Source organism: Bos indicus x Bos taurus, chromosome 22 (assembly GCF_003369695.1).
Source record: "Bos indicus x Bos taurus breed Angus x Brahman F1 hybrid chromosome 22, Bos_hybrid_MaternalHap_v2.0, whole genome shotgun sequence".
Taxonomy (NCBI): Eukaryota; Metazoa; Chordata; class Mammalia; order Artiodactyla; family Bovidae; genus Bos; species Bos indicus x Bos taurus.
This window is the reverse complement of record NC_040097.1, coordinates 1,517,908-1,533,781: the sequence shown is the minus strand read 5'-3', so window position 1 is coordinate 1,533,781 and position 15,874 is coordinate 1,517,908. Positions and strand designations below refer to the sequence as shown.

The following is a 15,874-nucleotide window of genomic DNA, read 5'->3' as shown; positions in this document are numbered from 1 at the left end:
AGCTCCGCGTCCCGGGAGCCCGCGGCGCCCGGGGGAGCTGGGGGCACGTGACCGGCTCTCCGTCGACTCCCGGCGTCGGGGACCCTCGGCCGACCTGCCGCTCGGCGGACGGGACGGCGGGCACGCGGCTCGGCCTGGCATCGGGGCGGGGTGGGCGGCGCCCCCGCGGCCGGCCGGCTGGCCACCGCCCGGGCGCGCAGATCGGGCCGCTCCGGTCGGCCGGCCCGAGAGGAGGGCGTGCGCGGCGCCGACCCGAGTCGCGGCCGGCCGCGGTCACACCCGGCCACCTCTCGGCTGGCCTGCCGCCGGGCCCGAGGGCGCGGGGCTCCCCGCGGGTCCGGGCCCGGCCTGCCCGAGACGAGGACGGCTCGCGCCGGCGACCGAGGCCAGGGAGGGGGATGGGGCCGGGCCGCCGCTTACCGCGGCCGCTCCGCAGGGCTCCGGGCCGGGCGCGTCGCGAGGGCTCCGCCGAGGAGGAAACGGGGGCTGACCGGCGCGCGGGGAGGTCCAAGCTGCGGCTCCTGCGGGCTCCCGGGCCTGTCCAAGCTTCCAACGCCGCCGCCGCCGCCGCCGCCTCGGGCTTTATGGCCAAGACTCCGGCTCCGCTCCCACTTCCGCCACCGCCGCCGCCCCGAACGGAAGTACCTGTCACGAGACGCTCGACGCCAGGGCTGCGGGGGCGGAGCCCCAGCTCAGCCGTGCGTCACGTTCCGCCTTCTCCGGCCCCGGCCCGAGTCACGTGGTACAAACATGTCTGCCCCCAGTAGCTGCGGCCATCTTGGAGGCCCCCGCCGGGAGCAGAGCGGCGCCATGCTGGACCCACCCACCGAAGCCTCAGCCCCTAAGCAGCTCCTCATCAAATAGAGCGAAGAAATTGAACCCGGAGAGCTCCGCGGAGGGTGGGGCACCCCACCCAGCTCTAGCTCCACGTGCACACCGTAGGAGCTGCTCAGAACTTTGGCTCCGTCTTCAACAACATGCTCCTCTCATAACCTTTTCCTGTGTTGGTTCCTGCAAACTTCATTCTTCTGGTTACTGGATACAATAACTATGGAATCATTCTTGATTACCGTAGTGGGTTGAATAGTGACGCCCCAAAAGGTATGTCCACATCGTGGAACCTGTGGGTGTGATCTGATTTGGAAAAAAGTGTATTTGAAGGTGTAATTAAGGATCTGGAGATGAGACCTTCCTGGATTCCCTCCTTGTAAGAGACAAATCAAGAGGAAAAGGCCACGTGGAGACAGAGTGGCCACAATTGAAAGGATGCCAGCAGCAAGTGCTGGGGGCCGGTGCTGAGGCTGACTCTTGTATTTGAGAGAATCTGTTTCTGTTGTTCTAAGCCACCAGCAGTTCCAGGACACTAAATCTCTCTCTCTTGGACCCCTCACCCACAGCCTTTGAGAGATACCCAGAATGTGACCCCTTACACTCTCTGCCACCACCACCTGCTCTGAACCACCATCCTTTCTCACCTGGATTATGGCAACAACTTGGCTTCCTGCTCCCACCCCATTCCCTATCTAGTATCAACACAGCAGTCACAATAACATGTCATTCTCCTGCTCAAACTATTCCCATAGGTCAGAATAAAAACTAAAGGTTTTACAACCCAAAGGCCCTATCCTGGGACTTCTCTGGAGGTCCAATGGTTGGGACTCCCCACTCTCAATGCAGGGGGCCTAGGTTCGATCCTTGGTCACGAAACTAAGAATCCCACATGCCAGAGCTAAGGCTTTGTGGGCAACTAAAGATTCTGCAATAAAGATCACAGCCAAATAAGAAAAAAAATTAAGTGTGATGAGGAAAAACACAGCAGAGGCAGTGGGTAGGGAGTGACCCCAGCCTGTATCCCCAAATCAGGCCACTTCCTTGTTTACCTGGTTTGATGCTGAGATGCCAATGCCTGGAACAGTGCCTGAGTCGTGACAGGTACGCAGTGAGTATTCACTGAGCGACTGATAAATTCATTCCTCTGCCATCTCCCTAATTCTCTCCTTTCACATAAGGAGCTCCCACCACTCCCTTGAGACTAGTCCAGCAAGATTATATTAGTAAACATGCAGTCATGGTGCTGTATTTCAGAAAGTAACCCTACCTGCTTTAACAGTAGGCCTCCAAGGAGTCAGATTTCAAACAAGACAGAAGTAGGTGGCTCTCCTGCACACGCAGACGTGGGCAACCCCGTGGCCACACTGTTCACAAGGGGCTTGTCACTGTAGAGAGCTAGGAGCAGGGGAGGAGCTCCGTAGAGATGGCACACCTGCTTCTTAAACGCCTGGGCGCAGAAGTGACACACACCACCTCTGCTCACATTCCTTTGGTGAGAGCTAGTTGTGCTGCACACCTGGATACAAGAGGACCTGCAAAATGTGGCAGCGGGCGAGGCGCCAGCTATGTGCTCCGGAAGAGGGAGAACGAACCTGGTCACGAGCTGTCTGCCCTGCCGCAGATACAGCGTGGAGAACACTGGATACAGGACGCCAAGGAGTGAGGGCGGTGCAGGAGAAACAGCTGAGGTTGCCCAGGAGATGGAGTAGCCAAGGAGGGCTTCCCAGAGGAGGTGGTGCCAAGGTGACTCATGAAGGATGAATAAGAACCTGCTGGGCGAAGAGGAAGGTGACTACCCTGGAGGGATGGCTATGTGCAAAGGTTGAGAAAAGAGAGCATGTCATAACTCGTTCCAGAAATTGCTGACCAGTTGGTGTTCCTGGAGAACAGAGTTGGAGGGAAGGAAGCAGGAGCCGAGAGGAAACTCATGCACAAAGGCTGGCTGGTGGTGTGTCCTGAGTGCCTTTGATCCTGAGGTTGAGGGAGCCTTTTCCTGTTTCCCTGCTATTGACAGTCCAGATCCACAATTGAGGGCAAAGAGTGTGGAGGAGCTGACATTTAGGGAGACTGGGACACCGGCTAAGACGGGTGAGACCCGGCCCTGTCTCGGCGCAGGCGGAAGTGGCAGGACTGGCCCCGCCACCCAGCTCACCTCCCCGCACTGAGCAGAGGGGAGACAGAGAATTCACGGGGCCACAGGGCCGCTGGGGATCACTGGGCTGCCCCCCACCCTGGTTACTGAGGTGAGGGGGCTCTGTGAGACTTACAGCTGGGGTCGGGGGGAACAGGACCCATGGGACTCTCCTTTCCTGGGGAATCTCTGAATGGATCCTGCCCTCCAACCCCTGGCAGGGGCAGGAGAGGACTCCAAGACGAGAGGAGGCTACAGGGGTTGCTGCTTGCATACCTGCCTGGCCTGGGCGAGGCCACCCTGTAGGCTTTTCCTGGAGTCAAGAGGTCGGTCCAAAGGGCAGCAGCTTGCTTAAGCCACTGTATCAGCGATCCTTCACTGCAAAACAAAACACCCCCAAGCCTAAGTGACGAAAACCTGTGCTCACCTCTTATCTCATGACTCCCATGGACCAGGAGGTCACACAGTGGGTCGTGAGCATGACCCCTGTATCCTCCATGCTGCCTGGGCCACGGCAGAGGGACTCGGCTGAGGGATGAGCTGAGGGTTCGCCTGGGGCTGGCTCACACAACGGTGACTGGTGCTGACACGTGCACTTCTCTCCACACGGCCTTTCCACGGGGCTGCTCATGTACGCACAACGTGGCAGCTGGCTTCCGCCTGAGAAAACCACCCAAAAGGCCAAGGTGATGCTGCAATCTCTGACATGACCGAGCCTCACAAGTCACCCGTCATCACCTCCACAGAACTCGGTGGGCTCACACGGAGTAGCTCTGACTCAATGTGCAAGGACCACGGAAGGACGTGCACCCCTGGCAGGAGAATCATGGCTGTCGTGGAGGCTGCAGACCACGGCTCTCTTGCTGGCTCTGTGGCTGGGAGGGCTGGCCAGGGACAGGGCACCCGAGGAGGATGAGCTAGAGGGGCAGAAGAGTTCTAGCCTGGCCGGCTCTACCCTACCGTGGACCCAGATGAGGGGAAGGCCCACGGAGCTCTGTGGGTAGCTCACCCATGGCCCCACACAGGTGTCGGGGCTCCCAGAGCACAGAGAAGCAGCCACGACCTGAAGGATCTGTTCAAAAGATGCCCTTCCCCCACGGCGCTCAGCTGTCACCTTTGCCAGAAGTCAGATGACTGTAGATTTATGGGTCTATTTCTAGACTGTCCTGTTCCATTGATTTGTCTGCCCAACTTTATGCCAACACCACACTGGATTAATTACTATACTTACATGGGAGGTCCTGAGATCTGGCGGGTAAGTTCTCCAACTTTCTCCTCCTCCCCTTCTGGAAGGCCTTTGCAATCGTTGGCCCTTTGCATTTCTATATAAATTTTAGACTCAGCTTGTCAATTTCCACATAAAAATTCTGCTATAGACTGGAATCATGGCATTTATGATCCACTTGGGGAGAATTTTATTGAGTTGTACACTTATGCATTATTTGAATGCTTTTTCATATATGTGTTACACTTCAAAGTATTTAATGCCATTAGGAAATCTGCTATCCACGGCACATGTGTGTTACGTTGCTCAGATGTATCCAACTCGTTGCGACCCTATGGATCATACTCCACCAGACTTCTCTGCCCATGGGATTCTCCAGGCAAGAATACTGGAGTGGGTCGCCATGCCCTCCTCCAGGGGATCTTCCTAACCCAGGGATCGAACTCATGGCGTATTTTGTATTTATGTTACACGACATTGAGATTCTTCAACCGATTAACATTAAACTTCTTTCAAAACTTCACTTTTTCCCCAAGGGATCTGTGTTCCCTCAAATTCTATCATTTGCATACCATCTTCATAATTTTTTTTTTTATATATCCCATGCCATCAATACTGCTAGTTATGGAAAGGGAGTTGATTTTTAAAAATTTAAACTCTTTGTAAATAAACCTTTGTATCAGCATCATAAGGGGATGAGTCTCTACTGCCAAGTGAAGATAACTGGCAAGGCAAGCATCACAAAAATAAGATTGTTGACTTATAACTGGCTGTGGTCTGCTGAAAGTTGAGAAGGAAGCCTACACTTTCTCTATTCAAAATGCATATTTGCAAGTTTTAGAGAAATGCGACATGCGCATTGCCAGCATACCAAGAATTTCTCCCTGAGGTGATCAGGAAGATTGGAAAACTGCTGGAAAAGGAATAATTCGGTCACTTTTTGGTTTTCCGGAGCTAACTGTAGACCCACATGCAGGCGTGAGACACAGTCCAGAAAGGCGGCCTGTACGCTTTACTCGGCATCCCCCAAGGGTACCCCCGCGGGGACACTGACACTGGTGGTATTTTGAGCTCCTCAGTCTTACCTGTACTCCCTTCTGCGTGTGTGTGTGCGTGTGTGCACGTGCGTGTTATGTAAGTTCATCCCCCATGCAGGTCTGTGTATCCACCATCACCCAACTGTGTTTGAACGCCATTCTAACTCAGGAATCCGGGCTGATGGTGCCAGCCCCCACCCCTGCGGGCCCCCTGCCTGCTGTGTCTCAGGTGCAGTGTGGCCCACTCCGGTACTGCCCCTGGAGACCCCAGCCACACGTGAACCGCCATGCCTCCCTGCACTGCCCCCCTCCCCACCCGGGGTCACAGCAACCTCCACAAGGCAGGGAAGCAGGATCTTACCACGTCCCTGAAAGGAGAGGAATCTGAGCGCTAAGGAACAGCAGTGACTGTCCGGACAGTAACTGAATATTAATGACCATCATCTCATGGTTAGACGTTCCTCCCCCTCTGAATGCACTGGTGAGCACCCTAAAAGGCCAGGTCTCTAATCTATTCTTGGAAGAAACAAGGCAAAGAGAACACAGACAGTTACGTAAAACTTTCAAAATGACCCGACGCAGGCATTCCCCACTTTTTAAACAGTTGCTTTATGCCACTCCAATTTTAAGAAAGCCCTACTTTAGTACCTGTTTTTACTAACCAAAAGAAATCCAAAGAGGATTTTCACTTTTATAAGAAAAAGGCAAAAAGTGGAAATAGCGTTTCCCGTGAGTTCTGCTGCAAGCTGTTAGAGGCAGTGCAAGCTCTGAGCAGCAGGAGCGGCAACCCGCCCCCCCACCCCAGGTCCTTCCCAGGAAGCGCACTCAGCATCTCAGAATCAGCGGCCAGAACTGTGAGCTGTGTCTGCAAGCGTCTGATCCTGACTTGTCTGTGCATCTGAGAGCAAGATGTCTCCTAAGGTGACTGTTTTTTCCCTTTATGCCACTTGGCTCATGAAAGGTTTCTTAGGAACACTTTACTTTCAAACAGTGGAGGAAGCTGTATCAATATTGCATTTTCCTTTTCTGTGTTCTCAAGTGTGGGGCAGTTATCTGGACCATCTCTCTCTGTCCTCGTGTGAAGCCAGGCACCAGGACCCAACTGTCCCCTCCTAGTCCTCTCCTGGGTTCAGCCTTTGGTCCATTCCAAACCCCAACCTTCGCATTCCCTATGGCATCCCCATTCCCCTGCTGCTTGGGGCTGGGGTCCACCCTGTCTCCCTCCAGTGTCTGCCAGAGGGACCTTTCTTTACTTTCCATGTTATGGCTAATGCAACTCAATAATTAGACATTGCAATTAACAATGCATTTGCTATTTAAGATAGAGACTCCAAAAGAACTAAATGTTTTGACTTTTCCTGTCCAGGCCTCGTTCAAACGCAGATGGAATTTTTATGCAATGATAACAGAATACAGACCCGCACTGAGAAGCTTGTGAGCTTTTAGTTCCCCAGCCAGGGGTGGAACCCAAGCCCTTGCCAATGAGCAAGGAGTCCTAACCACCAGGCCACGAGGGAGTTCCGTGCAGACCGTTTTTATACTCCCCATTTTACCAAATGTTGCCCCAAATGCGTCTGTGTGACCAAACAGTCCCCAAGTCTCCTAAAATCAGCTGTCACTTGCACTTTCTCCCTGACTCTGTAAACAGCGTAGGTCCATTATTGAACATTTTAGGAAAATCGGGCATCTGTGGATAGGAAAATGAGGCACCAACCATCATTCTGCCTAGAGAGAACTGGGAAGATAGTAAGTGGTGTTCATCATCCATGTCTTTTGTCTATGTTCGACACAACATACCACGTTACTTAACTTTAGAAAATATAAAAATCAGCTTAAAACTCAGCAGCTGTGAAAGATGAGCACTCAGCTCCCACGGTTTCGACAAGTCACCCGGCTGCAGCTGCCGTGTTGGCTGAAGCTGTGATCACCTCGCGGCTTGGCTGGGCCAGGACCCCGGGTGCTGACCCACGTGGCTGCTGGCGAGCGGTGGGGCTGAGCTGGCCTGTCTGAGGCAGCAGTGCCCCCAACGCGGGAGCCTCACAGAGGACTCAGGGCGTGGAGCTGCCCCCCGCCCAGGGGGAGGGATGTGCGTGAGAGGAAGGGCAATGCAGAGGCTCCATCTTTTTTCAACTTAACGCTGCAGGCGAGCTTCCACCGCTTCTGCTCTGTCGTGTGTGATTAACACAAGTGAGTCGCTAAATGTGACCCGCACCAAAGGCTGAGGGATACACAGGGGAAGAAAACCATTCGGGGCCACTTTACAGGCTACCTACTGACCACTTACAGGCAAGACTGTCTTGTAGCCTACTTGTTTTTTGTTAATTGGAGATAGTTCATATTCCACAAAACCAGTTTTAACACGTGCAACTTGGTGGCTTCTAGTATGTTCACAGGGCTGTGGGGAGACCACCACTTACTCCACGACATTTTCAGTTTAGTTCAGTCGCTCAGTCGCATCCGACTCTTTGCAACCCCATGAATTGCAGCACGCCAGGCCTCCCTGTCCATCACCAACTCCCAGCATTTTCAAGACCCTATAAAAAACTGTGCCGTGAGCAGCCACTCCCTGTTCCCTCTTTCCCAGCCCAGAGACCACTGATCTACTTTATCTACAAGCATTGTGTATTCTGAATATCGCACATAAATGCACACGTGAAGTATCGGATGTTACACATCTGTGTGCATATGAACTGCATACATTTTGTGGCCTTTTGTTCTTGGCTTCTTAGCAGTAATCTTTTCAAGGCTCATCCGTGTTACCGCATGTCATCCCTTTCTGTGACCAAGAAAAGCCCCACTATATGGATGGACACATTTTGTTCATTCAGTCCTCAGTCCATGGACATCTGTTCTCCTTTCCAACCATCAGGAATCATGGCGCTATTGGTAATATTCATGCACACATGTTCGTGAACATGTTTTCAACTCTCTTGGATATACACCTGGCTGGTCGTGTGGTAACTCTAAGTTAATTTTTTGAGGAACTGCCAAGCTGTTTTCCAAGGCTGCTGCATCATTTTATTCTTACCGGCAGCGGATGAGAGTTCTGGTTGCCTGATATCCTGGACAGCACTTGTTACTGTCCACTTTTCCTTCACTCATCCCAGTGGGTGTGAAATGGTCTCTCACTGTGATTTGGGTTTGTGTTTTCCTAGTGATGAATGAAGTTGTGTATATTTTCATGTGCTTGCTGAACTTCTATATCCCTTCTTTGGAGAAATGTCCATTCAAATCCTATGCCCATTTTTCAACTGGGTTGTCTTATTATTGAGTTGTAACTATTCTTTATATATTCTGGGTATTATATCCTTTGCATATATATGATTTGCAAATATTTTCTTCCATTCTGTGGATTTTTTCACTTTTTGACAGTGTTGACATATGAAACCTTTAAAATTTGATGAAGTCCCAATAATTTTATCTTTGGCTGCTTGTGGTTTAGATGTCATACCTAAGAAACCACTGTGTACTCTAAAGGCGAAAATGTTTCCATCTGTTTTCTTCTTTTTTGCCCACACCATGCAGCTCACAGGATCCCAGCTCCCCACCCAGGGACTGACCCTGGGGCCTCGGGAGTGAAACCACAGAGTCCCAGCCACGGGGCCACCAGGGAATTCTCATGTTTTCTTCTACAAGTTTTACAGTGTCAGTGGCGACACTTGGGCCTTTGAGCAATTTGTTTTTTTTGTTTTACTTTTATTTGCATTTACTTTTTGTGGCATTTATTCCCGGGCCATAAGTTTTTGTTTCTTCTGGGATATCTTTTTCTTCTGTGCAACCTCCTCTTCTGGTTTAGGAACAATCTGTTCTTTTTCAGTAAGAATCATCTCAACGTGGCAGGGAGAGCTCATGTAGGGGTTGATCCGACCGTGAGCTCTGTAAGTCCTGCGCCGCATCGTGGGGGCTTTGTTCACTTGGATGTGCTCAATGACCAGAGAATCTACATCTAAGCCCTTAAGTTCAGCATTACTCTCTGCGTTTTTGAGCATGTGTAGTAAAAATTCAGCACTCTTTCTGGGCCACCGACCCTGCGTCCAGCCCCACTGTTTGACCTGTGCACACCTACCAATTCCACCATTGTAACGACGGAATGGCACACATTGCTTCTTTAAAGTGACATCCTTCAGATACTTGGTGGCTTTTCGGATATGCATACCCTTTATGGCCTGGGCAGTTTCACAAGTGTTCTTAAAGTGAACACGAAGATTTGAACCTCTTGATTTGCATGATTTTGTGGGGTTTTCTGGGTCAAGTGAATAGCGCACCATTTTTAGGGGTCACCTCAGGCCGCTTACCGGAAAAGCCCTTTGAGCAATTTGAACTCACGTTTGTACACAGGATGGTTAGGGAGTCAACTTCATTCTCTTGCCATGGCCCCAGCACCATCTGTTGACAGTAAATACCATCTGTTTACTGATCCCAGTAAACAGCCTGGCACCCTTCTTGAAAATATTGCCTACAGGTGTATGGGTTTACTTCTGGACTCCCCAACTTGTTCCGTTAATCCACATGTCTACCCTGATGCCAGCACCACACTGCCTGAATTACAGGTACTTCTCAAACTGGGGAGAATGAAGTCTTCCAACTTTGTTCTTATTTTTCAAGACTGTCTTGACTATGATGGGTCCCTTGCATTTCCATATTAATATTAGGATCAGCCTGTCAATGTCTGGAAAAAAAGGCAGCTGGATTTTGATACAAATTGCATTCAATCTGTAGATCAATTTGGATTTTTGTATGTTGAACCAGCTTTGCATCCTGAGAGAAGTCCCAGCTGGCCATGGTGTATAATCCTCTTTATATGCTACTGGATTCAGTTTGTGAGGAATGGCACCCCACTCCAGGATTCTTGCCTGGAGAATCCCGTGGACAGAGGAGCCTGGCGGGCTACAGTCCACGGGGTCGCAGAGTCGGACACGACTGAGCGACTAAACAACAGCAAAGTACACAGTAATCACAGAAGACACTGGTCTGTAGTTTCCTTGCGGTGTCTTTGGCTTCAGTGTCAGGGTAATTCTGGCTTCAGAAAATGAGCTGGGAAGTGTTCTCGTCTTGTTGTTGCTGAAAACTGAATATTTTAAACAACTGAATGTACAGCTTTAGAAATAAGGTCTTCTCCGTCCCCCAGGTCCGCTAGCGTTACCGCTGGTGGTCACAGTTGTTTGTCGAGTAACTATGCTGAACTAATGCTATAGCGTCTGTATCCTTTGTCACATGAGGCCACTACCACCTCCCATCAGTTAGGTTAGTGGTCGGCTCACGGGACAGAGTTTTCTTCAAATGCCTGGAACAAATGGTTCTCCCAGTCTTTGCCACGGGGCTCAGAGTGCGTGTTAGGACAGGCTTTCAGGGTACAGGCAGGCAGTTTACGGCTCCACCTTAGGCTTTGTTGCCTTGTGTGTGCAAGGCTTTGAGGTCAAGCAGAGGTGAGTGCTTAGGGCCCTCTGAGCTCTGTCCTGAGCAAGCGCACATCCCTGGGCACACAGACCACAGGTGAGTACGGCCACCCACACGCCCGAGTACGTCAGCGCCTCCAAAGCCCTTAGGGACTCTGTTCCCTAACATGCTCTTTCAAGCTTTTCCTTTCTTTTAGGTCTGATGTTTGACCGGACTCTTATCTGCTGCCTCTAACAGTCACATAGTTGACACTTGTCTGTAATTGTTCATTCAAAAAAAGTTAATTTTCTTTATCTGTGGCTGTGCCAGGCCTTCGTTGCGCAGGCTTTTCTCTAGGTGCGGCGCACGCGCTTCTCTTGCGGTGGCTTCTCTTGCGGTGGAGCTCGGGCTGCAGGGCACACGGGCTTCAGTGGCTGTGGCCTCGGGGCTCCGGGGCGCAGGCTCAACAGTTGTGGCCCACAGGCTCAGCTGCCCTGCGGCACGTGGGCTCCGCCTGGACTAGGGACTGAACCTGTGTCCCCCGCGCTGGCAGGTGGGTTCTTTACCACTGAGCCTGCAGGGAAGCCCTGTGATGGCTTCTCCAAAATGCCCTCTATGGAGAGAAGCCTTCCCACACTGAGTGAGCTCCTAGACAGCCCGGCCCCTGAGGGCTTCTGGGGAACCCCAGATAGTCCCACGAGGGCCCCACTTGAGAGCGTGTCCTGGAGTGGGTTCCAGCTCCACTCTTGTCCCTCTGGCAGCTGGCGGGCAGCCCCAGGAACGCAAGCTGTTGTTTCTGAGGTGACTGTGGACTGGAGAACACAGGATGAGTCTAGAGCAAAGACAAATGTCAACACACTCTCTGTTCAGCCTTATTCTTGAATAAATGCTCTCCAGGCTGTTTCAACTGTTCGGCTAATTTTCACACTTTTCAAAAAGTTGACAATTTTTGCCCATTTTCCGGTTGGCTTTATGGAGGAGGCAATGTCTGCAATCCTTACACCGACATTTTCACTGATCTCGCTCACACTGGCTTGTGTTTTAAACTTGCAAGTAAACCTCAATTTTTCTCAAATATGACTGTTTCAAAAAACCATTGTCTCATGACTGATTAGCATTCCATTCTATGAATACATTATTATTTACTTAAAACCCCCTCCCAACTGGCCCACACAAAGAGGTGGCAGGCTCTGGGGACATAGGGAGCCAGCTGGTATTGACGCTCAAGAGCCACTTGTGTGCATGTCTTCCCAATTCCCCGTTCAGTAGGTCCCACTGGTGGCTTGAAATCAGCCATGGGGGAAATGCTTACACCACAGAAATTGACAGAAATTACAAAACATTTCTCCGTACTCCCAACTGAGTGGCAGCTGGTTATGCATTTAACTGCATACCGGCGCTTGAAGGTCTCACAGCAGAGAGCCGTAACAGGACCCTGAGGTTTTGGTTTTTTTTTTGGCTGCCGCGGCATGTGGGATCTTAGTTCTCTCACCAGGGATCGAACCCCTGCCCTCTGAAGTGGAAGCACAGAATCTTAACCACTGGACCACTATGGAAGCCCAAGCCCATGTTTTATTAATCTGTGTATCTCTAAGGCTCAACAGTCTTATTTTATAATCTTTCTTGATTTAGCATAACTTCAAAGCATAGTATTCATTGACACATAATTGTCATTTTAATGGATGAAATTTTCCTTTGACTTAACGAATTTTTTTAATCTCTCCCATGTTGATTTATTAGTAGATCATTTCTAATATTTCACAGTGCTGAACACTGTCATGTAATGAGCTTTCTGCACCTTGTTGAAACTCCTTTACAGCTGGGAACGGGACTTGCCTGGTGGTCCCGAGGTTAAGAGTCCGCCTGCCAGTGCAGGGGACACGTTCCATCCCTGGTCCGGGAAGATCCACATGCCGTGGAGCAACTGAGCCCGCGTGCCACAGCTACTGAGCCTGCTCTCTAGGGCCCAGGAGCTGTAAGTACTGAACCCACCGCAAGGCAAAGCCTTCACGCTGCAGCTAGACAGGAGCCCCCGTCCGCGGCAACCAGAGAAAGCCTGCAAACAGCAACACAGACTCAGCACAAAAATAAATAGGTAAAAACTAGTTTACAATTTCAAAAATGCATTAAAAAAGACAACCCTCCCCGAGAGAGGCTGGGAACACGCCACCTTGTCACAAGAAAGCCTGAGACAGAGTAAAACACACACGACCTCCTAGATCGTTAACTTTTACAGAGTGAGTGTCTTTCAACACACCCGCACCTCACAGTCCCAAGCGGGTGCTGCCTCCCGGGTTTCCGTGCTGTCTCCAGGTGAAATCGCGTCTGCACGAAAGCAGTGCCCGTGGTGCTGCACGGTTCCGACCCAGGAGTAATCGGGGCGCTCCTGCAGCTGCTCCCAGAACCAGGACGCGCACACCCGACGCAGGATCCCTGCTCCTCTATCAGCGGCCCAGCTGCGCAGGGAACCAGGCTCCCAGCGCCCTGCTGCTCAGAGCCCCGGCCCCCGCCCTCCCCCCGCCCCCCAGAGCCGGGTTAAATCCCTTTCTGATTAGAATTGCGGGGATGGCTTCTGTTTCCTTAACTGGACCCTGACTGATGCGAGGCCTGCAGTCAGAGCTGGCGATTCAGCCATATTCCACCTAAAAGGTGGCTCAAGTCCAGGCTCTGCCTGCGTTCTGGAGAGCCTCCTGCTGTTATGCCGAAGCAGCAACGTGGACACCCCGCATCAAACAGCTCTCCTGGCCTGGCTGGCCCCCGTGGCGCACAGGCTGCCTCTGAGGGGGCTCAGGGCCAGCAGACACTGCCTGCACTGCGGAAATCCTGCTGCTTCCAGGTTGCCTCTGTCCACACAGAGGGCAAGGGCCATACCGTCCTGGCCCAACGCCATACGACTCGGGCCTGATGAGAGTCTGCAGCAACACACGGATTGAGTTGAAACGCCTTTCATCCTAGAGACTGGGGGCCTCCTTCTATTCCCTACAGACAAAGCCACCGGAGGTTCAATCAGAGCCTCCGGGGGATTGTTGGGGAGGACTGCTGGTGTGCGGAGCACAGAGGAGGGGCCCCCACGCTGCACCCAGGACCCCACTGGGGACCAAAGAGGATTTTTTCAATTTAATCATTATCAACTTATTTTAAGGTGGAGTAGAAAAATATGACATGTGAAACAAGCCGAATTTCATGAGCAATATTTCTTTAGAACATGTTAGAAAGGAAAACCAATTACAGAGAATTATTAGGGAAATAATAGCAGAAGTGGCATGAAGAGATGGCCAGAACCACGCAGGTGGCATGCCAATTCCTAAGATCTGGAAGTCCCATGGCGAGATGACATCTGGCCCTTGTGACAACCTCGAGTCGCTTAGCTCTGCCCCCACGTTAGGATGGAGTGAGGCTCAGATGACTGAAGTGATCTGCCAGTGTCACATGGCTGCCGGCGTTTGGTGACGCAGTTGGGATTCTTCCCTGGCTGCTGCGGTCTTTGCCCCCTCCCACCCCCACCGCATTTGTCATAGGCAGACCCTGAAACACACCAGGGAGAGGGACTTTGGAGAAGTGAGAAACTCTTCCAGGCCACTTCCTCCTGGTGTCTGTCGCATCCCCCAGGTCCTGGTTCCCCTCGGAGGGGCTGGTGTGTTGCAGAGAGCACCCAGGGGAGGTGCCAGGTCTGGGGGATGCATGTCCACGCTGGCCACTTCCTCCAAGGCACAGGTCAAAAGGAAGCGGGCGCCTTCAGCTTCAGCGGCAGAGAGGAGGCAGGGGCCTGTCCCAAGCTTCTTGGCCTCCTCTTGGGGCTGCAGTCAATATCCCAGGAAAACAAGAGAGAAAGTGCAGCTGGGGTGGTGCGGGGGTTGGGAGGCTGCCTGGACACAGGCTGAGTCCCTTCTCAAAAGCCAGGGACCCGCGTGGCCCAGCACTCGGGCTCAGAGCTGTCCGAGCCAGCCTCCTGAGGAGCCACTGCCGTGGGTACACCCCCCGTGCCGGGGCTTTCAGCGTTGACCCAGGGCGCCGGCTGGGCACCCACAGGCCGGCCCACGGGGCAGAGGATGTCTGCTGGGCTCGGCTGCAGCTCACTGCTCTCCTCCAACCCAAAAGACTTCTGTTTCCTCTGTCTTAGATTCTCATAACAGCTGGAGGAACACTGCCTTCGCATCACTGAGGCCTCAGCCTTGAACAACTGTGTGCAGGGCCTCCTTCGAGCCTGGCTCTGCTGTACCCAGGGCAGAGATGGACGGGATGCTAGTGGTGACCAAGGGACCTGGGGAGCGGGGGAGCACGAGGGATGGCAGGTTCTGGATGCTGGCCTTGACCAGACCGTCTTAAGCGCTTCCTTGTCATTCTCGCCTGGCTTAAAAAAGACGTGCTGGCCGAGTGCCTGGGTAGCTCAGTCGGCAGAGCATCAGAGCTTTACTCTGAGGGTCCAGGGTTCGAGTCACTGTCCAGGCACCCAAAGTAAATAAACAAGTACACAAAGCTGAAAGACAACCTACACGTCCAAGAGCAGAGGAATGGACACAGAGGACGCCGTATACACACGCAGTGGAGCACCGCTGAGGCATAAAAGGAATGAAATAATGCCATCTGCAGCAACACGGAGGCACCCAGAGACCACCATACTCAGCAAGTCGGAAGGAGAAAGACAAACGCCGTACGCTGTCACTTAGGTGCGGGCTCTAAACCACAACACCAGTGAACCGGTCTGTGAAATAGAAACAGCATCACAGATGTGTGGTTGCCGAGGAGAGGGAGTGGGAGATGGCGTGAGTAATAACAGACTGAATAAACCCCAAGTCCTACTGTGTATGAGTATCCTGGGACAAACCCTAATGGGAAAGAATATTAACAGTATGTGTATGTACTACTCAGTCACTTTGCTAAAGAGCAGAAATCCACCCGCTATTAATAAAGTAACGTGAACGACAGCCCCACACGCACTCACTCACCAGCGGACAGTAACTTTATAGTGGAGAGCGCTGGCAGACTTCCAGCGCAACCAAGTGACCCCACCTAACATCAGCAATGCCGGGACACAGTGGCACCAGGACCTCGTGACAAGGTGACCTGAGACAGACCCAGTATTATATACAGCGTTCCTGCCGAAAATGCAAAGGCCGCGTGCAACGAGGAAACGTCAGGCAGACCCACAAGGAGGGATCATCTAAAAAGCAACTGGCCTGTGCTCTTTACAAATATCTAGGTCAGAAAGACAAAGAAGGGCTAAGAAACTGTTCCCGATCAAGAGACTCAAGGGACGTGAACATGAAATGCAAT

General features: G+C 52.1%; 1 protein-coding gene, 1 non-coding gene and 1 pseudogene across 2 annotated transcripts in view; 1 reads left to right on the top strand and 2 right to left on the bottom strand.

Moving 5' to 3' along the window:
• The window catches only part of RAB7A (RAB7A, member RAS oncogene family), a 45,950-nt gene extending 45,318 nt beyond the window's left edge, over positions 1-632 (bottom strand). The window contains exon 1 of the mRNA XM_027523431.1: positions 421-632. The gene's annotated coding sequence lies outside the window, so the exon portion shown is untranslated. The remainder of the gene's footprint in view (positions 1-420) is intronic.
• Positions 633-8,930: 8,298 nt separating this feature from the next.
• On the bottom strand, positions 8,931-9,537 carry LOC113880503 (annotated as a pseudogene).
• A 5,439-nt stretch (positions 9,538-14,976) lies between these two features.
• Positions 14,977-15,049, top strand: TRNAK-UUU. Its single transcript has one exon. It is a non-coding gene; the product is annotated as a tRNA-Lys (tRNA).
• The last annotated feature ends 825 nt before the right edge of the window (positions 15,050-15,874 follow it).